Raw genomic sequence first — 23,198 nt, 5'->3', positions numbered from 1 at the left:
TAAAGTAAAAACAAACTGGATACATTTCCCAATGCCAAGCTTCTCCACCAAGTCTGGCTTTCCATAAGCACTTTGGGGTTTTTGTTTTAAAGATTTATTTTAGAGCGAGCGCGTGGGCGGCGGGGCGAGGGAGAGAAGCAGACTCCCTGCCAAGCTCAGAGCCCGAGGCAGGCCAGTCCCATCACCCCCGAGACCACAACCCATGCCCAAACCAAGAGTCCAACACCCAACTGATTGAGCCACTCAGGCACCCTTCCATAAGCATTTTGTAAACTTGCATGAGAAGAACTTCATAATCTTAAAAAAAAAATACTTGGCAGTTTAGTTTAAAAGGCTGATTTATCAAACCCCATATTGAGCATAGATCTTGCTTTAAAATAAATTAAATGAATGAATGAATTTCTGCTTTACAGATCTGGAATGAAAAGGGGGTAGGTATTTCTGCTGTCAACTGACCACCCTCCCAGTACACAGCAGGGTAATTCTTGATCTGCTCGGATTCTGTGTCCTGGGGTCAATTCGCCACTGCCCTGCTTTCTGAGGCTCAGACTGACACCCTTCACCCATCACCAGTGTTGAGTCAGACCTTGAGTAGGCTCCCTGAGGGCAGCCACTGAGTAATTCAGAGCTACTGGCTCACCCAGAGGTGAGCTCACAACTCCTTTTCCAGCTTCCAGGGTCCCTGCTTCTCTTCTCTGTTATGAGGCCAAGCTTAGCTTCAGGTTCTAGATAAATCACCTGACCTTTAATCAAACAGAAGCTATAAAAACCAAAACTGATCTTCATTAGGTAAGCCTGGGTCTTCCCATCTTCCCTCTCCTGGGGAAAGGCTGCCACCTGCTGTAACGCATCAGCATTTGGGCTTTTCCAAGGCCACTGAACAACCGCTTCCTCTATACAAGGGAATCTATACACAACCCTACCTGCCTTCCTATCCCGGTGTCAGGAGTGCAAAGAGGAGGGCAAACCAATAGACATTCCAAAACTGGAGGGCAACAAAGCAAACTCATCCATATGAATGGTGCCCAGAAGGAATTGGCACCTCTCTCTGATTATTAGAGCATTTGTTCTTCACCACTCAACAGCACTATTTTTGCAAGTCAGCTCATAGTGCCCTACATAAAATCTCTGTTGTTAAAAGGCTTATTATTTCCTCGATCCTTCCAGTTCTATGTACCTTTATCCATTCTTCACAGTCCTGGCAATCTTTGGTAGGAGAAAGGATGAGAAAAGAATAAAAACTGATGGTTTACAGGGCTACATCCTTGAGCCCTGCACTTTCTTCAAAAATCTTAAAGCTCAGCGAAATACTCTGTAGTGCTGAGAACTAACTGCTGCTATATGCTCCACGGTTGAATCTTAGAAGCATGATGATGAGTGAAGCCAGACCCCAAACAATACACCATTTACATACTTAAAGTTCATAATGTAATTCTCTGCATTTAAGTTCAAAAGCAGGCAACATGAAATGAAGTATGGTTACTTTATTTGGTGGTTAACTATGGCAGCGGGGTAGTGGTAGGGTTTAGGACACACTACCCCAAAAGATGGCATCTTGGCATATTGAATATCTTAAGCTGAAAGAGTTTGAGAAAAGACTGAGCAGGAAGGTAATTCTGACTCCTCCTCTTCACTTCGTCACTCCCCCTTCTCCTCTGAAACAGGTCATAAAAGTCATGCGAGAGGTAGACTCATACTTCTCTTGGAGGATAAAGAGACACCAAGAAATATCCTAACAGACGGGCCTTGCCAAGTTCCCCCAGTTTGCTGTAATTACCTCGAACACTTTAATCGATCCTCCGTAACAGTCCACTATCCATCCAACCTAGCATAAAAATACACAGCTCTGGTTTTTTGGGTGGTCCTCGTTTCCTGATGAAGGTTCTTCTGTAAAACTTATATTAAATAAATGTGTTTGCTTTTCTCCTGTTAATCTGTCTTTGGAAGTTTAATTTTCAGACCCAGCCAGAGACCCTAAGAGGGTTGAGGAAAACTTTTTCTTCACCTATAGCTGTAATCTGGAAAAGACAAAAAGGGGCTTCTGGAGTATTGGTAAGGCTCTCTTTCTTGACATGAGATATAATTATGTGTTTTCATTTTGTGAAAATTAGTTGATGTGATACATCTCAATAGAAAAAATCAATAATATTGATTAATAAACATTAATAACATAAATAAAAAAATCTTTACTTGTTAGAGAAACCAAGTATTATGAGTAAAATCCTATGATACTGAGTTGTTTTTTTTTTTTTTTTTAGGAAAGCTTCAGAAAAATAATTAGGTATGGGTAGATGAAACAAAATGTAAAATTTAATAATGTTAAACTGTAGGATGGATGCATGAAAGTCCTTTATTGCATCCTCCCTACTTTTGTGTATTTGAATGCTTTTATACTAAAAAGTTTTTTAAAATCATGAATGAAATTTTAATCTTCACGAAGAGAACAACACAAAACCCAAAAGCCATAAATGAAAAAAAAAAAAAAAAAAACCCTGAAGCTTCCATATCCATTCCAGCACCTTCTTTCCATCATAAAAGCTATAAAGTAAAATGCTGGCTTTGCTCACCCCCTGGCACTGAGCCCATCTATGTGACCTAATGCTAATAACGGAGGTGTAAGCAGAAATCATGTTATAGCCACATACATAAATAATACAAATCAAAATAACAGGTATCATCTATTTTTCACCTATTGGGTTGATAAAAATCAAAGGGTTTGTTAGTACCAAATGTTGACAGTTTGAGGACACGGTTGTTCCTTTCCACTATTGGTGGAAATCTAAGTTTATCTAAAATACTTTGGAAGGGTAATTGGGAAATAGCTATCAAAATTCTCCTGGAAGCAAAAGCAATATTTAAGAGTGGGTGTGTACTTGCCATGGTGCCCCCTGGGTGATGTATGGAAGTATTGAATCACTCTATTGTACACCTGAAATGGATATAACACTGTATGTTAGCTAACTGGAATTAAAATAAAAATGTAAGAAAAAAACATTTTTAAAAAGATTGGGCATGGAAAGGAGGCAACAGGTATAAGAGTCTATGTAGAGTCAAAGTTGATTAATTATATGACTGATTAAATATGAAGAAAAGGCGGAACACCTGTGGGGCTCAGCGGTTGAGCGTCTACCTTCCGCCCAGGGTGTCATCCTGGAGTCTCAGGATCGGGTCCCACGTCGGGCTTTCTGCATGGAGCCTGCTTCTCTCTCTCTGTGTCTTTCATGAATAAATAAATAAAATATTTTTTTAAATAAATAAATATGAAGAAAAGGCTCTAAAATTACTAAGGACATTAACAGAAATAGGGAGTTGGGGGAGGCACTTGTTTGGGCAGAGAAATAACCCAGTTTGGGATATGTTATTTTTTCTGAGATTTTTACAACAAAGGTAATTTTTGTAGCCCCTGTGGATCTAGAGTCCAGATGTTAAGAAAGAAGCTCATGTAGAACATTAATAATTTCATTACATAATAACCCAGGAACTCACCAGAAGGCAAACTGAGAAAATGCCATTTAGCCTCAATTGTAAGTAGCACCCACTTAAAGAAAATGTACTTCAAGTAATGGCCAGACTTTCTTTTTCTCCTACCCAACTGGCAAAGATTTTTTAAAAAATAACTTGGTTTGGCAAACACGTAAAGAGATGCATACTTGTCGTATAGGCTGGTGTCTGTATAAGTGATTACAGCTTCTGGAAGACAATTTTTCGGTACGTAGCACTAAAAAGTGTCAGGCCTTTTGAGCCACCAACTCCAATTCTACCTGAAGAATGTATATAAATATTCTTTATTTACTTGTTCTCCATCAAAGTCATATACGTACGTGGTATTAAAAAAATAAATTATTTTAAAAGACATATAAGGACACTGTGCAGCCCCTTTTCCATCTCCTACCTATACTGCTCTTGAGAGGCCACCACTTTTAACATCTAGGTATTTTATCTATTATTTACCTCTTTGTGTTTAGTTCATTCAGCTATTTCTTCCCCTTTTCCTTTTCTTTTTCTGAGTATAATTGACATACAATGTTAGTTAGTTAGCTTCAGGTGTATAGCATAGTGATCCAACAAGTTTACACATTATGCTGCACTCACCACAAGTGTAGCTACCATCTGTCACCAAACTATTACAATATCATTGACTATATTCCCTATATTGAGCCTTTTATTTCTGTGGCTTGTTGATTCCAGAGATTATAACTGGAAGCTTGTGTCTCCCACTTCCCTCCCCCATTTTGCCCATCCCCCCCACCCCTCTCCTCAAGTAACTGCCAGTTTGTTCTCTGTATTTATAGGTCTGATTCTGCTTTTGTTTATTCCTTTGTTCTTTTTAGATTCCATTTATGAATGAAATCACATGGTATTTGTCTTTCTCAGTATGACCTAGTTCACTTAGCATAAGACCCTGTAGGGCCATTCCAGGTTGTCCCAAATGGCACAATCTCATCCTTTTAAAGGCTACATAATGTTCCATGTGTGTGAGGGTGTGTGTGTTTGTGTGTGTGTGTGTGTGTACATATATATATATATAATCTCACATTTTCCTCATCCGTTTATTCAATGGACGCTTAGGTTGCTTCCATATCTTGGCTACCGTAAATACGTCTACAGTAAACATAGGGGTGCATATATCTTTCCAAATTAGTGTTTTTATTTCCTTTGGATAAATACCAAAGGAATGGTATTATTGGATTGTATGGTATTTCTATGTTTAATTTTTTTCAGGAAACTCCATACTCTTTTCCACAAGACTGTACCAATTTACATTCCCACCAATAGTGCCCGGGGGTTCTTTTTTCTCCACATGCTCACCAACACCTGTTGTTTCTTGTGTTTTTAATTTTAGCCATTCTGACAGGTGTAAGGTAATATCCCTCTTGTGGTTTTTGCATTTCCTTGCGTTTCCCTAACAACTAGTGCTGTTGAGCATCTTTTCACGTGTCTGTTGGCCATCTGTATGTCTTCTTTGGAAAAATGTCTGTTCAGGTCATCTGTCTCCTCTTTATTGGATTGTTTGTTTTTTCGGTGTTGCAATATAGAAGTTTTTTATGTATTTTAGACATTAACCCCATATAAGATATATCCCTCACAAATATCTTCTCCCATTCAGAAGGTGGCCTTTTTGTTTTATAGATGGTTTCCTTTGCTGTGCAAAAGCATTTTATTTTGATGTGGTCTCACTAGTTTGCTTTTGCTTCCCTCGCCTTAGGAGACATATCTAGAAAAATGTCAGTACGGCCAGTGTCAGAGAAATTATTGCCTGTGTTCTCTCCTAGAATTTTTATGATTTCAGGTCTCTCATTTAGGTCTTTGTCGTTCAGCTATTTTTTGATCTATCATCCAAAAACATAGTCTATTGACATCCTGTTATGGTAGTTGAGGATTTCGCTCTTTCACTCAACTACCACCTCCATTTCCCCTTTCCCCACCTCTTCCCATTTTAGTTCTACTATAATCTTTAAATGTCACATAGCAAGACTTTCTGGTGAAAACATCACAAAGCAAAAATGTTTTGATTAATTTGGTAGTCAATATTTACATAATTATGAATATAAAGATTTTCAAATGTCAAATGATTAGCAATATATTTTTTCAAACCTACAAATGCAAAACCATGAAACGATTTATCAGTTCTATTTTTTTCTCAAAAAAAATCCCTGTCCTTTTTTTTTTTTTTTTTCATTTTGAAGTATAGTTGACACACAGTGTTATATCAGGTATACAGCAGAGTGATATGACCTGTCTATATGTTATGCTATGCTCACCCCAGGTAAAGTCACCATCTGGGCCTCTGTCCTCTGATCTAATCAGCACTGGCTGCACCCTAGGCTTTGAGGCACGGTTGTCACTCTACGACTTCCTTTCATCCTCTACCATAGCTCTGCCATTTCCTGGGCTCTTTGTCTTCTTTCTCCGTTGCCTCTCTTATTTTGAAAATAGTAATTTCCCCAGAAAGGGTACATAAGGCGTGAAGTTTTGAGACCTTGAATCTCTGAAAATGTCTTTATTCTACCTTCATACTATATTGATGGTTGGATATAAAATTCTTAGTGAAACACAATTTCACTTCAGAATGTTGAAGGTAATGTAATACTCCACTGCATTCTAGAATTAAGTGATGTTATTGAGAAGCCTGACATTATTGTTTCCCCTTCTCTTTATTTTTTAAGGTTGTGTCTGTTTGTTTCCCCCTCATTTTTTAATAATATTTTATTTATTTATTAGAGACACAGAGAGAGAGAGACACAGACAGAGGGAGAAGCAGGCCCCATGCAGGGAGCCTGACGGGGGACTCGATTCCAGGACTCCAGGATCACGTCCTGGGCTGAAGATGGTGCTAAACCGCTGAGCCACCCAGGCTGCCCTGTTTCCCCCCTCATTTTGATGTAGTAAGTTTCCTCCTCTTTGGAAGTTCTTATGATCTTTGTTCTCAGTGCTCTGTTCATACTCATGTCCTGGTTTTTTTCATTCATTGGGCTGGAGATTCATGCTCTTCAGATCAGATAATTTTCCTTAGAATTTGTAATTTTTTCTTCTTCATTCTTATAGTCTATGGAACTCTAGCTGAAATGGAATTTCTGTTTGATATTTGTTAAGTTTTCTGCCTTTCCCCCCTATTTTCCTTCTCTTAGTCTTTTTGTTTGAAGTTCTGGAAGGTATCGTCAATGTTCGCCTGATCTTTTTTGGCTTTTTTTTATTTCAGTGGTTATGTTTTTAATTTTCTTTTTTCCTTTCCTTTTTTTTTTTTTTTTTAAGTAATCTCTATGCCCAATATGGAGCTTGTACTCAAGGCCCTGAGATCAAAAGTTGCACACTCTACCACTGAGCCAGGCAGGTGCCTTACATCTTTTAATTTTCAAATGCTTTTTTAGAAAGATTCTTTTTTTTTCCCCTGCATCCTGCATCATGTTTGTTTCGAGTTCCTTTTTCGTTTGTTTGTTACCTTTGATGTTGTTTTGTTTTCTTAATTGTCTGGTGATTCTTGGGTCTCTGTTCTTTTTGTAAGAAAAATCAACTAAGAAAGCAAAATGAAAGCCCTTCCTGGGGTGAAAGGGAACATGTCAAATGGGAGACTTCTCTTACGGTGATCATTTGATACACTTGGACTTTTTATTGGCTATTTATAAAATCCCAGAGTATAAAAATGTTTTCTGAGGTTAGTTTCTCCATCGAAGAATTCTCCATTTCCTTGTCTTAAACATTTTGTGATCGAAGTGTAGAAAAGGATGTGAGTAACATTTGAGTTATCACTACGTACTGACCTAGTTTGTATATGTAGGCTGTTGCAACCAAGAAATTCAGGTTACATGTCTGTAACATGTATACCTACATAAAAAAACACTCTGGCAATACACATACCAAAATTTGAAAATCATTATCTGTTAGTGTGGATTCATGGGTGATTTTAATTTTCTTCCTTTTTTCTACAAAATTAATATGTAACTTTCAAGATTATTTAGTAAAAGCAAAACATAAGAAGCTGAATTTTTTTAATGAACAAAAAATGTCAACAGATACTTCACCAAAGAAGATACACACATAGCAAATGAGTACCTGCAAAGATGCACAACCTCTCTAGTCATTAGGGAAACACAAATTAAAACCACAATAAGATACCACTACACACTCACTAGAATGGTTTTTAAAAACAAAGCTGCCAGAGATGCCTGGCTGGCTCAGTCAGTAGAGTACGGGACTCTTGATATCAGAGTCCTGAGTTTGAGCCCCGTGTTGAGTGTAGAGTTTACTTTAAAATAAATAAATAAAATCTTTAAAATAGATTTAAAAAAATAAAAACACAGCCTATAATACCTAACGCTGGTTAGGATGCAGAGCAATTCTCATATATTGTAGATGGGGATGCAAATGCAGCAACTTTGGAAAACAGTTTGGCAGTTTTTATGAAGATATACATTTACCATATGACCAAGTAATCCCACTCCTAGATATTTATCCAAGAGAAATGAAAGTATGAAAGTATATATTCGCACAAAAACCTCTTTGCTAGTATTTATAAAAGATTTATTCGTAATAGCCCAAGCCTGGAAACAACTCAAATATCCTTCAACTGTGATACCTCTCTACCTTGGAAGACAACTCAGCAATTAAAAGAAATGAACTACTGATACATCAACAATATGGATGAATCTCAAATGCATTATGCTAAGCGAAAGATGGCAGACTCGAAAGGCTATATATTATCTGATTCCATTTATGTGATGTTCTGGAAAAGACAAAACTATTAGAACAGAGAACAGATGGGTGGTTGCCAACGATTTTGGGTGAGGGGATGGGCTAACAAAGGGACAACATGAGATAATTTTCTGAATGATGGCACTGTTCTGTCTCTTGATTATGTGACTATGCATTTGTCAAAATTTATAATGCTATGTACCAAAAGAGTGACTATCATTTTGTGTAGAGAACTATTTAAAAAATGTTAAATTATCCCTTTGTGTTAAAATCATAACAAAATACTTAAATTAGGAGGAGGTAAGTATTTCAAAAGGATCCTATACATGGTTCCTCTAAACAGCAAGATTCCTCTGGCAATAAAATATAATTAAATTCAGAAAATCAATTCATGTGAAGATTTTGGAATATATCCATTGTGTGCTATCTGAACACTGGCAATGCTTAGCCCATGAAGTTATAAGAATTGCATCTTTAGCCTTTGAAAAGATGAGACATTGGTCAAAGAGAATCTGGATAAGACAAAGCTACATCAATGCAACTCCATCCTTACTATCTCGTTCATGAAACACGTTTATAATATTTATAAACATTTGTTGTTTGCTTACTATATTTAAGAAAGAAATGATAATGTAGAAAATGCAGAGACAAATCATGAATCTTATGCTTTTAAGGTCTAGTAGGGGAAACAAACCACACATTCATACCTCTATTACAAAGCGAAAAATGACCTGTGTGGCTTGAGGTGTGGAAGAGGGATGAAGAGTAGACGCTTGCTTTTTCTCAGTAGCGAGGTCAGAGATCACTTCTAGAATTTGGATATATAGACTTGGAGGTAGAAAGGGTTGGAAAGGGCTCCGGGAAGGTAGGCCAAAAAAAACAGAGAAAAACAAAACAAAAAGAAAACTCAGAGTGTTTGGGTTTTTTCATAATTATGGGAAATAGCCACGAACACACCATCATCATCATTTGAATGGATTTGTCATATTGCCTGCTTTGCTCACCACACTAATTTGCTGCCAATCTTACTTTAGAGGTTACTGTTATGATAGGTATGAATGTGTTTTTTCAGCAGGATCTCCAGTGTTAGCCTGCAAGTTCTTGTGCTCTAATCACTGGAAACTTGATTTTGTTGAGGTTGTCATTCAGTGTTAATACATGTGATTACTCAGTTTAAAAAAAGAATTCATCTTATTTCAGCCTTTTTCTCCACTCCCTCCTTTGCCACTGTGAATAGTACCTCTTTAAAAGTGCCGCATGATATCATTTAATTCTCTGGTATTTCCATTAATATTAAACTTCTTTTTAAATTCTCTCCTTCCTGTATCATTCAACCAGATTAAAAGGATGAACAGACTAATTTTCATGGGCCATCTGTAATTGCAATTTTCAGTACTTCAATCATGTCCCTTTATATTCGTTTCACTTTTGCAGCCTAAATAATCAGTTGAGTCTGTTGCCGCAGTGAAACTTGAAATTTGATCGCTGAAGAAGCTTGCAATTTAGCAGAAAACAAGGCATACCAGGGTCTTTTGCTCCAGCTGTACCTTGAGGCTTCTGGTCTCTTTTTGACATTGCTAGTTTAGTTTAGTTGTTATAATTCTTTCCTTAAACAAATTTGTAAAGTTGCTTGTTTTAAGGAATATTATACTTACAAGCTCCTAGGTAGCTCACTATAGTTTTATGATGTAACACTGCTTAACTATACGTAATTTGTGGAAAAGCACAGGTGGTAGGTAAGTGAATTTTCTGGTGAAACCCTTGTATCTTACTGTACGATTCAGAATTTTGAATTGCTTCATTTCTGGAAACTATCCTGTTATTGAGAGGAAGACACATGCTGCTAGTTGCTGTTTTGAATGCACCCTTGACAACATATTGTTACTGTTGTCATTTGGTGTTGTCATTTGTCTCTTCCTACAAAGGACAAATCCTTTCTCTCTCTCTCTCTCTCTCTCTCTCTCTCTCTCTCTCTCTGCCTATGCGTGTGTGAATGGAAAAGGCAGTTAATGCCAGTTAATTGGGTCTGGTTAATTTGAGATTTTACTATTAGCAGACCAAATTACATCAGCCTTAGAAACACCCAAAATAAATTTCCTTATTTTTCTTTTCTTAGTCACTAGTCCTTCTAAACTAAATATTGTTTACGAGCCATATCTTCAAAATATTTGTGAAACTATATTGTTAATAGCTATCAAAAGCCCCTTCTGTCCTTCAGTTTGCCAACTTAATAGCTGGTGGTTCTGAATGCATAAGATCCCTTTGAGATTCCTTTGAGGCTAGGGGATATGAGGAGGATATGGGATATGAGGGCAGATTTAACAATGATTTGCACAGTCATAACCCCTAGACAGCAAGGAAAATGGGTAGCATATCAAAAAGGCACCTCTACCAGCATTAAGTCAATAAGCAAATTTTTTTAAGTTTACCACATGGACGTCACTATACTAGGGGCCAAGGAGAAGACAAGTCATGGTGTAGGAGTCTAATATGGAAACTAAGAGGTTCACTAATAGTTGGAACAGGAGCTAGTATGTCATAAATGTCATATCCATGGTTCAGGAAATAAATGACAGTTGAGAGGAAGAGGAAGGTGTCACTTCTGGCTAACTAATAAGGGAACATTTAGTAAATGAGATGATGACATCTGAGCTGTTCTTGAAGAAGGAATAAGATTTGCACAGACGGAGGGAAACCCAAGTCTGTTTAAGGGTATTGAGGAAAGATGCATGAAGGTCAATGATAGAAAGGCTTAGAAAGGCAGGTAGGATCCAATAAGGGAAAACTTTTGCAAGGTACAGTTTGAACCTTATTCCAAATAAAAGAACAATTTTCAACCAAGTCATTGACCAAGAGCACAAACAACCTTTGATGTTAGAGAGATTCAAGCTCAAATCCTGATTCCATCTATTTTGTGTGATCTTGAGCAAGTCACTTACCCTACCTCTCCAAGCAGAGGGTTAGTGATCTCTATCTCACAAGGCTGTTATCAGGATTAAATGCAATTGAAATATGAAAGACTAATTTAGAAAACATTTATTGACCCTCCACCGTGTATGTCCCAATGAGCTTTGTACTCGTGATACAGAGGTACAGAGATAATGGCCAAAGCCCTGTCCTTAAGGAACTCATGAGGCAATGGGAAAGACAGGTAAGTAAACATAAAATTACAATACAGTGTAAGGGAACAAAATCAGAGGAGCTGAGTAATTCAGACCAGAGAAGACGATGGTAAAGAAAGCTTACCAGGGAGGCAGCCCCTGAGGCACCTGAAAGGAACCTCTTAGAGGTGGATTGAAATACAACTCATTTTCCAAGGTTCAATTATTTTTATCAATCTTGATATTACTTTGTAGCTTCTAGCAGAAACATTTAAAACTCTAAATGGATTTTTGCTGTTATTTTTGTTTGGTTGATTGGGTCTTATTTTCTTCATCATTTTATTTTACTCCCAATATAATTAACACATAGTATTATATTAGTTTCAGGTGTACAAAATAGTGATTCAACAATTCCATTCATAACCTGTGCTCATTCCAAGCACACTCCTTAATTTTCATCATCTATTTCACCCTCCCCACTGGCCTCTTCTGGTTACCATCAGTTTGTTCTCTCTAGTTAAAAGTCTGTTTCTTGATGTAGCTGTCTCTTTTTTCCCCTTTACTCACTTTTTTGTTTCTTAAATATCACATATGACCGAAATAATATAATATTTGTCTTTCTCTGACTAATTTCACTTAACATTATACTCTGTAGCTCCATCCATATTGTTGCAAATGGCAGGATTTCATTCATTTTTATGGCGGGATAATATTCCATTGTATATGCATATATATCACATCTTTTTTTGTTTGTTTATTGTTTTTTAAGTAGACTCCATGCCCAGTGCGGAGCACAACATGGGACTTAAACTCATCACCCTGAGATCAAGACCTGAGCTGAGAGCAAGAGTCACATGCTCAACCGATTGCGCCACCCAGGTACCTTAACCACATCTTTTTTATCCATTCATTTATCAATGGACATTTGGGATGCTTCCATAATTTGACTATTGTAAATAATGTTGCTATAAACATAGGGTGTTTACCCCAAACATACAAATCATTGATTCAAAGGAATACATCTTTTGGGCTTATTTCCAAGCCAGAGAAACAGAGATGTGGTGAGAGAGAGTACCATATTTCTAAGCTGACAAAAGGCAAAATGAGTCTGTTTGCAATTGTATTAGCAGTAGAAGAAACAGGCCAAATCCCCGAAGCATGTGTGTTCAAATGAAAGAGATTAAAAGGAAGTTGACCTAACACAAAGTAACAAATCTGGGTTTTCACTTGCAGGAGACCTTAGTGGACATTTGCTGGGTTTTCAGCCCACATTTATTTCCTCTTCTGTAATGTGGCCCCAGTTTTGTTTTGTTTCTTTTTCTGGAGAACCACGTTCTTCCTCATCCTTATTTTTTTATATGTTTCAGTTAAATGACTCCATTTCCTTCTGGATGGAGGAATTTGTGCAATTATGAGTTGTAGGTAACATTGCTCTTTTAATTTTGTTACTTATCCATAGAAAAACTATTGAATTTGTGTATTGTGACTTAATATATTGGTTTTCTATTGCTGCATAAGAAACTATCATAAACTTTAAAACATTTTAGAAAACAAATTCATTATCTCACAGTTTCAATGAGACAGTCTAGATACCAGATTCTAGTTAGCTAGATATTCTGCTGAGAGTCTCATTAGGCTAAAATCATGGTGCCTTCATGGCCTCATTTCAGGTGGAGGGTCCTCTTCCAAGCTCACTGATTATCATTGTAATTCAGTTCCTTGTTGCTGTAGGACTGAGGTTCCTCTTTCATACTAGCTATCATCCCCTACTCTGAGGAGCCACTGGAATTTCCTGCCACATAGCTCTCTCTGAAATATGGCATTTTGTTTCTTTAAAGCAGGAGACCATTTCTTTTGCTCCAAATATCTCTGACTTAGGACATCTTTGACCTTTAAATTCTCTTTTTAAAGAACTTACCTGATTATGTAGGGCCATCAGGATGATCTCGCTTTTAATTAACTCAGGTTCAAATGCTCTTAATTATATCTGCAAAGTTCCTTCACCTTTGCCATATACCATAACTTAATTATGCAAGTGAGGTCTCATCATTTTCACAGGTCCACCCACACATAAAGGGAGAGGATTACATAGGGCACGTACACTGTGGGAGTTAGAAGCTTGGGGACAACTTAAAATTCTGCCTACCACATTTTGTATTCAGCAGCCTTACTGGTTAATTAATTCTACTCATATATCTATAGATTCATTGAGATTTCCTGGATACACAGCTATATTCCCTAAATATAGTAAGTTTTATTTCTTCCCAATTTTTATATGGTTAAAATGTATTTTTCTTAACTTTTTACACTGGTTAGAACCTCCAGTACAATGCTAAAAAGAAGTAGTGAAAATGGGCTTGCTCATGATTTGTATCATTGTATTTCCTTTTTCTTTTAAAGATTTTATTTATTTATTCATGAGACAGAGAGAGAGAGAGGCAGAGACATAGGCGGAGGGAGAAGCAGGCTCCATGCAGGGAGCTGGACGTGGGACTCGCTCCCAGGTCTCCAGGATCATGCCTGAAGACAGCACTAAACCACTCAGCCACCCAGGCTGCCCTGTATCATCATATTTCCAGTGCTTAAGATAGATTATGAGACATAGTAGATTTTCAATAAATATTTTTACATGAATAAATGGATGATAGCAAAATTGGTGGCTGCGGAGGGGGAAGTTTGGGGATTACTTCTTGCTTGAGCATTTGAGCTTCTAAATCTCACCATGACTTAAGTCATCCTTAACCATGGACTTTTTTTTTTTTTTAAGATTTTATTTATATATTCATGAGAGACACACAGAGAAAGGCAGCGACATAGGCAGAAAGAGAAGCAGGCCTCCTTCCAAGAGCTCAATGTGGGGCTCGATCCTGGGACTCCAGGATCACGCCCTGAGCCGAAGGCAGACGCTCAACCACTGAGCCACTCAGGCACCCCTAACCATGGATTTTTTTTAATGACATGATGGCAATACATAGCAATAAATTATTCTCTCCCCCCCCCCAACAAGCCAGATTCTTTTTAAAACTGAAATTTAAATTATATTAGATCTCTTAATCCACAGAATAACATGAGCAAATAAATACTTGGGAGAAAAACAATTATGCTCACAGGAGTTAATTTTTTTTTTTTTTTGAAGAACACTTATGGAAATTCAAACATGTTCATGTTTCTACCATATTAGGACAATCCTCCCTCATATCTGTTTCTATCTACCATTTCATCTCTCTCTCTCTCTCTCTTAACAACTAAGCTTCTAGCAACAGTTGGGTTCATCTTTTGTTTTTCTCCATATAACAGTCCTCAACTCATCACAATCTGCTTCTAATTCTACCGTCTACCAAACTTACTTTACTAGGATCAGTAGTGACCTTCATGCTGCTAAATCTAATTGACAGCACACATCCTATTTGCCATAGTTGACTACTTCTAACTTTAAACATTTTTTACTTCCTTGTTTCTGTGACCTTATGGTCTCCTGGCTTTCTTGCTCTCTGGCTCCTTTTTCTAGTCTCCCCTGGTTGCTTTTCCTCGTCTCAGGACTTAGTCTGTTGACCAGAGAAATATATATGACCACCTGGAATCGAGGCAGCGCTCACTGATACACATCAGTGACCTAGTTTAATCATAAACACAAGGGTATTTACACAAATGTTTTGCTTGCTCATTGATTTGATATATGCTGATACATGCTTGTTGTATGGCTCTGTGGCCAGTTGCAAGCCCTTTTGCCTTTATCATCTTTTCCTTTCTCTTTTCTTCTCCTCTCTCTATACACTCAGAGATCTCATACACTTCCATCCCTTCAATTATTAACTTCATGTTGACAACCTTTGAATTTATACCTTCAGGCCTCCCTTCTGAATTCCAGCCCATCCATATATCTCCAGGTACATGTTACCTTGATATTTCCAGGTAGCTATGACCTAGACATCCCTAGTTGGACACATCAATTACTGAACTTATGGTGCCAAACCTTTTTAACCTCCAATGTTTCCTACCTCATTAAGTGGTTCCACCATCCTCCTAGTTGCTCATGTCAGGAGCCTAAGTAGGAATCATCCCAGACATCTACCTATTTCTTAGTGCCTATGTCCAACCAGTTACTGAATACTTTAAGTTGTGTCTCCTAGGATACCTCTCAAACTGTACTGTTCTTTATCTTTAGCACTACCACCTTAACCCAACACCTGGGCCATTTGGACACTATCTTAGTTCGGGCTGCTATACCACAGTCCATAGACTGGGTAGCTCAAAAAACCGATAGTAATTTCTTACAATTATGGAATTTGAGAAGTCCAGGATCAAGCCACCAGCAGATTCAGTTCCTAGTAAAAGCCTTCTTCCTGGCCTCCAGATGGCCACCTTTTTGCTGTGTCCTCACATGGTAGAGAAAGAGTAACCTCTCTCTCTCCTTTTTATAAGAACACTAATCCCGTCATGGAGGCTTCATGCTCATGATCTTATCCAAACCTAATTACTGCCTAAAGGTCCTGCCTCCAAATACCATCACATTGGAGTTTGAGGCTTCTACATATGAATTGCGGGCAGAGGAACACATTCAGTCCAATAGACATACCCTCTAGCTGTTCATGCCACTTTCTCTTGGTTACCTCCAGAAACTCATTCTCCACAGAGTAGTCAAACTCATCTTTTAAAACCATGCTTGAGTCATCTCCTTACTCAAAGCCCTGACATAGCTTGCAATAAAACTTAAACTTCAACATGACCTATGACTCCCTCTATGATCTGGCTTTGTTCTACCTTTGTCTCATTGCATGCCAGCTATATTGTTTTTTTCTCTGTTCCCTAGCTCCTTCATGCCGTCTTTCTGCTGGCCATTTCTACTGCCTGGAACTCTTCATGACCACTATTCCCCTTCCGTGTCCAATTCCTATTCATTTTTCACCTGAAACCCTGCTTCCTTGGGCAAGAATTCTCTGTTCACCTAATATTAAATTACACTCACTTTTACAGGCTCTTATAGCTTCTTTTACCTTTCCTTGACACATATTCCAACCCTTATTGAGAAATTCATATAATTGTTTGCTTAATGTCTCTCTCGTACACTCCCTCTCCACTCCAACCCAGAAAGTCAGTGCTATGAGAGCATGAACTGAATCAGTCTTGCTTAAGGCTAGCATCTAGGACCCAGAAACGTCTTGATAAATATTCATTGAATGTGAATGGAATGTCTGGGTGTCTACTAGAGAATATGGATGAGTGCAGGGGGTTAGAGAATATTGATATAGAAACATTTTTCCTACGTCTTCATTATAGAAAGAGATTTAGAATCAGAATCAGAATATTGGGCACATAATTAAAAGGAATTATGATTTTGACACAAATTAACATCATCAGGGGCAAGTAATGAGTAACTGAGATAACCTCTAACATATTGAGGCATGCAGGCAGCCCAGGCAGGCAGTAAAGGGTCAACCAGAGAGGAAAGCAATTTCCCTCTGGATGCCATTAACCAGAGAGATATGCTGACCACCTGGAATTAAAGCAGCACTCATTGGCACGGATCAGTAAGCCAGTGTAATCATAAAGACAAAGACATTTGTACAAGCTTTTTGTTTGCTCACTGATTTGATATATGCTTGTTGTAGGGATCTATGGGGAAAAAAACTGTCTGTAGTCTGACTTTCACTTTGTAATAGACACAAAAATACTTATGTTTTGTAAATGTGTCCTTTTTGTTCACTTTACCATTTCTTTTGCTAAGTATACTGAACTACAAAGTAAAGTTAGGATAAACTTAGAAGAATGGAAATAGGCTCTTGCATATTTATAAAGGAAGAATACACAAAAATAAGCTATACATTGTCTAAAATACTGCATTCTTGCAACTGAATATGGGAACTGTCTCTTGGATTTGTGAACTAATAATGAGTACTTAACATAATAAATTAATCTACATTGTTTATCTCTGAGGTTGTTAAATGCTTATTACCAAGCAAAATCTTTTGTACAAGATTTTTTTTTAAATGAGTAATGAGAACCTTCATATTTCATATTTTAGAGTAAGCCTTAGCTTTTCTTTGGAAGAGAGAGGGAACATGATATATTTTGGATTCAAATAATAAGCAATTCCAGTTAATATAATTTTTCAATTTTATGGTAATTCATTGCTGTAGCATTCCCAAGGAATACTATGGGACAAAGTACCATGGGACTGGGTGGGGAGGGGCACCTGGGTGGCTCAGTGGTTGAGTAAATAAAATAAAATAAAATAAAATAAAATGGGACCGGAAGACCTTAAAACCTGGCTTCTGATTTGAAATCAGTTGCCACCTCTAAACCATTATCTGTTTCAGCCATTTGGACCTCCATTTTATTGCCAATGAGAGGCCTCTTCTGTTCCAAAAATCTTTTACTTCAATTATGTTTTCTTTCTTCAAGTTTATTATTTTTGTTTTATATAGAACCTTAAAAGCATGGAAGGGAAAAATACTTTTCTGAATTAAAGTTAGATTTTTGGAAATAAGATGTCTAGATTGAAATCAGATTCTGATTGAGAACTTAACAATTAACAATTGTTAAGTTAACTAACAACTTAACAATTCATAGAAGAGAATAATCTGAGAAAACATATATTTTACTTCCTGGTAGACTGGGAACCAAAAAGACCAGACAATGGCATTAGAATTAAATGGCTATTCTAATATATTTTGGTATCCAAGGAAAGTCCATTATGTAATTGCAATCCATTGTTATGTTGATCTATTTCTTTTAAAGATTTATTTATTTGAGAGAGAGGGAAAGAGTGTGAGTGGGGGAGGGACAGAAGGAGAGGAAGAGAGAATCTCAAGCAGACTCTCTGCTGAGTGAGAAGCGTGACATGGGGCACGATCTTATGACCCATGAGATCATGACATGAACCAAATGTGAGTCTGAGTCAAATGTGAGTCTGACCAAGTGTCAGGTACTTAACCAACTGAGCCACTCAGGTGCCCCCTATGTTGATTTTTATTTTGGATTATATTGTGAAATTGTCCTGGTTTCAGGAGACCCACTTTTTTTCCCTCTCTCTGTTTATTTTGGTTATAAGATATTTGACTTGTCCCCTTATACTTAAGAATATTAAATAGTAAGGGCACCTGGTTGGCTCAGTCAGTTAAATGTCCAACTATTGGTTTTAGCTCAGATTCTGATCTCAGGGTCATGGGACTGAGCCCTGTGTCACACTCTGTGCTGAGTTTGGAGCCTGCTTGTGATTCTCTCTCTCTCTCTCTCTCTCTCTGCCCCTCCCCTGCTCATTGCACATGTGCACATGCACAAGTTCTCTCAAATTAAATAAAGATAATACATAGTGGTGTAAGAATTTGTATTCCTGCGCTTAAGAGGTCGTTTCTGTGATGGCTGGTGTTGAGACACTAAACAACTCAATGTAGAAGGTGGTTCTTGAGGAAACCCCTTGAGAGGCCAACTATGACTTCTATTTCTCGGGAAATATATATGGCTTCTAAATTGCCCATAATTTTCCCAGATGAAATTTCTCCTTTTCCTAGAGAAGTCTTAAATGAATATTTTTCCCTAATAAATGCTTAACCATCCTTATAGTTCTACTTCAGTGTAGAACTGCATATTTTAAAAATAATATCAGTCATTACTTAAGATATTCCTTTAAATTTTTTTTTAGATTTTTATTTATTTATTCATGAGAGACACAGAGCCAGAGACAGGCAGAGGGTGAGGCAGGCTCACTGCATGGAGCCTGATGTGGGACTCGATCCCAGGACCCCAGGATCATGCCCTGAGCCAAAGGCAGATGCTCAACCACTGAGCCAACCAGGTGCCCCTACTTAAAATATTCCAATTATAAAACAAGCTCAGACTATCATCTTTATCATAAATCTAACAGATTAATGTGACTTACAAAAATCTTGAGCCCTATAACATATCAGTGGAAACTTATGTTCAAGACATAAGACTAATTGGGTATTGATTCTGCTTAGTGTATAGAAAGAGTGGTTTATGTTTCTAAGCACTAGTCTATCCAGATCTTCCATTCATTATGTCAACAAGTATCTATTGAGCTCTTACCTGTACCAGGCATTGTTCCAGGTGTTGGGGGATAAAGTGGTCAACAAAACAGACAAAACTCTCTACTCTCATGAAGCTTACATTCCTGTGGGGGAAAGAGACAACAAATAAAATGTAGGGAGGGGATTAGATGATAATAAAGACTAAGTAGAAAAATGAGTAGAAAAAAGCATATTGGGGGCAGCCCCGGTGGCTCAGCGGTTTAGCACTGACTTCTGCCCAGGGTGTGATCCTGGAGACCCGGGATGGAGTCCCACGTCGGGCTCCTTGCATGGAGCCTGCTTCTCCCTCTGCCTGTGTCTCTGCTTCTCTCTCTCTCTCTCTCTGTGTTTCTCATGAATAAATAAATAAAATCTTAAAAAAAAAAAAAAGCATATTGGGCATGGTGTTGCAATGAGAAATATGGGTGTCATGGTATGTCTCCTTGAGAAGGTAAAATTTGGGGGATCCTGGGGTGGCTCAGCAGTTTGGCACCTGCCTTCGGCCCGGGCGTGATCCTGGAGTCCCAGGATCGAGTCCCACATCGGGCTTCCTGCATGGAGCCTGCTTCTCCTCTGTGTCTCTGCCTGTCTCTCTATCTGTGTCTCTCATGAATAAATAAATAAAATCTTTTAAAAAAATAAAAAAGAGAAGGCAAAATTTGAATAAAGACCTGAAAATGGTGAGATTTATCCATTTGGTCATCTGGGGGAAAATCATTCCAGGCAGAGGGAAGAGTAAGTGTCAATGCTCTGAGGCCGTAGCCTGCCTGGCATGTCCCAGGAGGAGCCCAATAAGACTAGAGGACAGTAAGAAATGGAGAGAGCAGGAGGAGATAAAGTCAGAGAGGAAAGATTGGGATGACATCATCTAGGACCTTGTAAGGACTTTGTCATTTTACTATGAATGAGACAGGACCACTGGAGAGTTTTAAGCAGGAGGGTGACATGATCTGACCCACGTATTAAAGTATCAAGTTGACTATTATGTTAAGAATAGGGGGGGATCCTTGGGTGGCTCAGTGGTTTGGCGCCTGCCTTTGGCCCAGGGAGCGATCCTGGAGTCCCGGGATCGAGTCCCGTGTTGGGCTCCTGGCATGGAGCCTGCTTCTCCCTCCTCCTGTGTCTCTGCCTCTCTCTCTCTTTCTATGTCTATCATAAATAAATAAATAAATAAATAAATAAATAAATAAATAAATAAATCTAAAAAAAAAATGAATAGGGACTCCCAGGTGGTTCAGTTGTTTAGTGCCTGCCTTCAACCCAGGGCGTGATCCTGGGGACCCGGGATCAGGTCCTGCATCGGGCTCCCTGCATGGAGCCTGCTTCTCCCTCTGCCTGTGTTTCTGCCTCTCTCTATGTCTCTCATGCATAAATAAATAGAAGTCTTAAAAAAAAAGAAAGAATAGACTGGTGGGGGACAAAGGCTAGGAGACTTTTGCAATAATTCAGGCAGGTAGGATCATTGTACTAAACACTGCAGAATTCTAAGAAGTATTATTCACTCCACAGTCTCTGAATGGTCCTTCCTATAAGGAGTGATCTAGAGTGTAGGGGCCCTGTAGGCAAGATGGCTTGGTCCAGGGTAGATACAATGTGAGTGGGAAGAAATGTTTAGTTTGAGATATGTTTTGAAGGTATAACTAATAGATTTGCTGACATAGTAGATATGGGCTATGAGTTAAGTATGATTTTAAGGTCATACATTAATTTAATGAATTATTCAGATTCATTATACCAAATATCATTTACTAAGGGGAAGTAATTCACATTTGTTTTTTAATTCAACAAACATTTGCTGAAAGTATGTAGTATATTGTCCCAGATTCTGCAGGGATAGATTTGGCTTGTTTTGTTTTGTTTTGAGGGGGAGAGGGGCAAGGGAGAGGGAAAGAGAGAATCTTAAGCAGGTTCCATGCTCAACACAGAGCCCCAGGTGGGGCTTGATCTTACAACCCTGAAATCGTGACCTGAGCTGAAATCAAGAGTCAGACCCTCAACTGATTAACCCACCCAGGCACCCCTTGCAGGGATAGTTTTTAAAGTACAAAAGCAGCAACAACAGAAAATCCTTTTCTGGAAATATTTATAATTTGGTTTATTAGACAAGGCCTCTATAGATAAAAGAACTCAATGAGACAATAGAAGAACCAAATACTATATAAAGTAACATAAGAAAAAATATGATATTGGGACTAATAAAATGGTATATATACATTTATATATAATATAAAACTCTAGGTAACTATATATAACTGACTATATAATGGTAACCATATATATATAATTGTATATATATGGACACATATATATGTACGTGTGTGTGTATATATATATATATATATATATACACACAATTCTCCTCTAGGGAAATGGTCCAATTTGGAAATAATTTTATGTTTATCGGGATATGCCCGTATTTCTGATTGCTATGCCCCTCTAATCTGCTCAACAACTTTTTCACTATTTTCCAATAGTAACATGACTCATGACTCATGGACTAGATATGCTGTGTGGTTGACTCCTGTTCCAGGTAGAAGTATAAAAAAGGCTTCAGGTATGAAGTAGGAATTACTTGTTTCACATACTCTTCTCTTGCTGATGTCTCTAAACTCTCAAAGATTCTACGTCTAATAGTTACCTTTGTACTGTCATGGATTTATCATTAAAATTTTTGCTCAGTTCAAGTTGGAGATAACACTTGCAATACAGTCCTGTTTTTAAAGGCATTGATACTAGAGTTGGTTTTGCATGGCCCTAGATACAGGTATACACATGCACACACACATGCACAAGGCATAAGCTAAAGATGTAACAGTTGAAAGTAGAAATGTGAATGGGACTTCTGTTAGACCAAGATCAAAATAAAAAGGAGAGAAGGAAAAAGGAAAGTAACGGTGCTTATTGAACTTTTCATGTTATCGGTTAACATATTAAAATGCTTATTTAATCCTTATTAATCCTAACTCTATTGTTATCCTCATTTTACATGGGGAAAAAATGTCTTCAATCAAAGGATAGAAATGAAATGTGAAGAGGTCATTACTCTTACTTGTCAGATGAAGAAATAAAGGACTAGAAACTGAGATCAAAATCGCATAGCTCAAGTGTCAAAGGTGAGCTGATCCATGGTTAGCTAAATTCCAAAGCCTGTGGAGTTAATCACTGTGGGTAGCAGACAGATTCTAGGGTAGCCACCATGATTTCTACCTCTTAGTGTTTCCATCTTTGTGTAATCTCCTCAAGTGTGGGCAAACCTTGTGACTTGCTTCTAAACAATAGAACATGGCAAAGGTGATAGACTATCACTCTTTCTTGCTAGCCCACTCACTTTAGAGTGTTTAGAGCCGCTCTTCTCTCCTCTGAAGCAGACATATTGAGAAAATTTACATGAAAATGGACTGCTGGTGGACTCTAGGAGCTGAAGGCAGCCTAGAGCCAGCAAGAAGCCAGGGCTCTCAGTCCTAGAACTGCAAGAAAAGGAATTTCGTTACCAACCTGAATGACCTTGGAAGCAGACTGCTCCCCAGTCCAGCCTCCAGATGAAAACACAGACTGACATCCTTTGATCGAAGACATATGAGATCCTGAGTAGAAGGCCAAGCTACACTCTATGTAGACTCCTGACTCACAGAAAATGTAACATAATAAATATGTGTTATTTTAAAATGCTACGTTTTGCTAATTTTAACACAGCAATAGAAAACCAACACACCATGCTGCCTTGGTTTTCCCTATGCTTGGAGCTCAGTAAATTCTCAGTAAATGGTAGTTGATATTATTATGACAATCAACCAGAAATTTGGAGTATCAGAGTCAAAGAGAAATGTAACAGAGTTAAATAATTGTTTTCAGTGTAATCAAGCAATGGATTTAGGAGATA

The 23,198-nt window shown here is 37.9% G+C and overlaps 2 long non-coding RNA genes across 5 annotated transcripts; one reads left to right on the top strand and one right to left on the bottom strand.

Moving 5' to 3' along the window:
• Positions 1-1,469: 1,469 nt before the first annotated feature.
• On the bottom strand, positions 1,470-6,064 carry LOC144323100 (uncharacterized). Of its 3 annotated transcripts, XR_013388636.1 has the most exons (6): positions 5,763-6,064; positions 3,651-3,761; positions 3,103-3,216; positions 2,878-2,929; positions 1,778-2,018; positions 1,470-1,655 (listed from the first exon to the last, which is right to left on the bottom strand). It is a non-coding gene; the product is annotated as an uncharacterized LOC144323100 (long non-coding RNA). The 3 variants fall into 3 exon arrangements; XR_013388634.1 differs by having other exon boundaries at positions 1,470-2,018; XR_013388635.1 differs by lacking the exon at positions 3,651-3,761 and having other exon boundaries at positions 1,470-2,018.
• A 67-nt stretch (positions 6,065-6,131) lies between these two features.
• On the top strand, positions 6,132-23,186 carry LOC144324257 (uncharacterized). Of its 2 annotated transcripts, none has more exons than XR_013389780.1 (4): positions 6,132-6,386; positions 12,064-12,170; positions 21,793-21,872; positions 22,332-23,186. It is a non-coding gene; the product is annotated as an uncharacterized LOC144324257 (long non-coding RNA). The 2 variants fall into 2 exon arrangements; XR_013389781.1 differs by having other exon boundaries at positions 12,061-12,170.
• Positions 23,187-23,198: the final 12 nt, after the last annotated feature.

The sequence above is a fragment of the Canis aureus genome, chromosome 11 (genome assembly GCF_053574225.1).
Source record: "Canis aureus isolate CA01 chromosome 11, VMU_Caureus_v.1.0, whole genome shotgun sequence".
NCBI lineage: Eukaryota > Metazoa > Chordata > Mammalia > Carnivora > Canidae > Canis > Canis aureus.
Note: the sequence above shows the minus strand (reverse complement) of the source record. Positions and strands in the feature narration are given on the sequence as shown.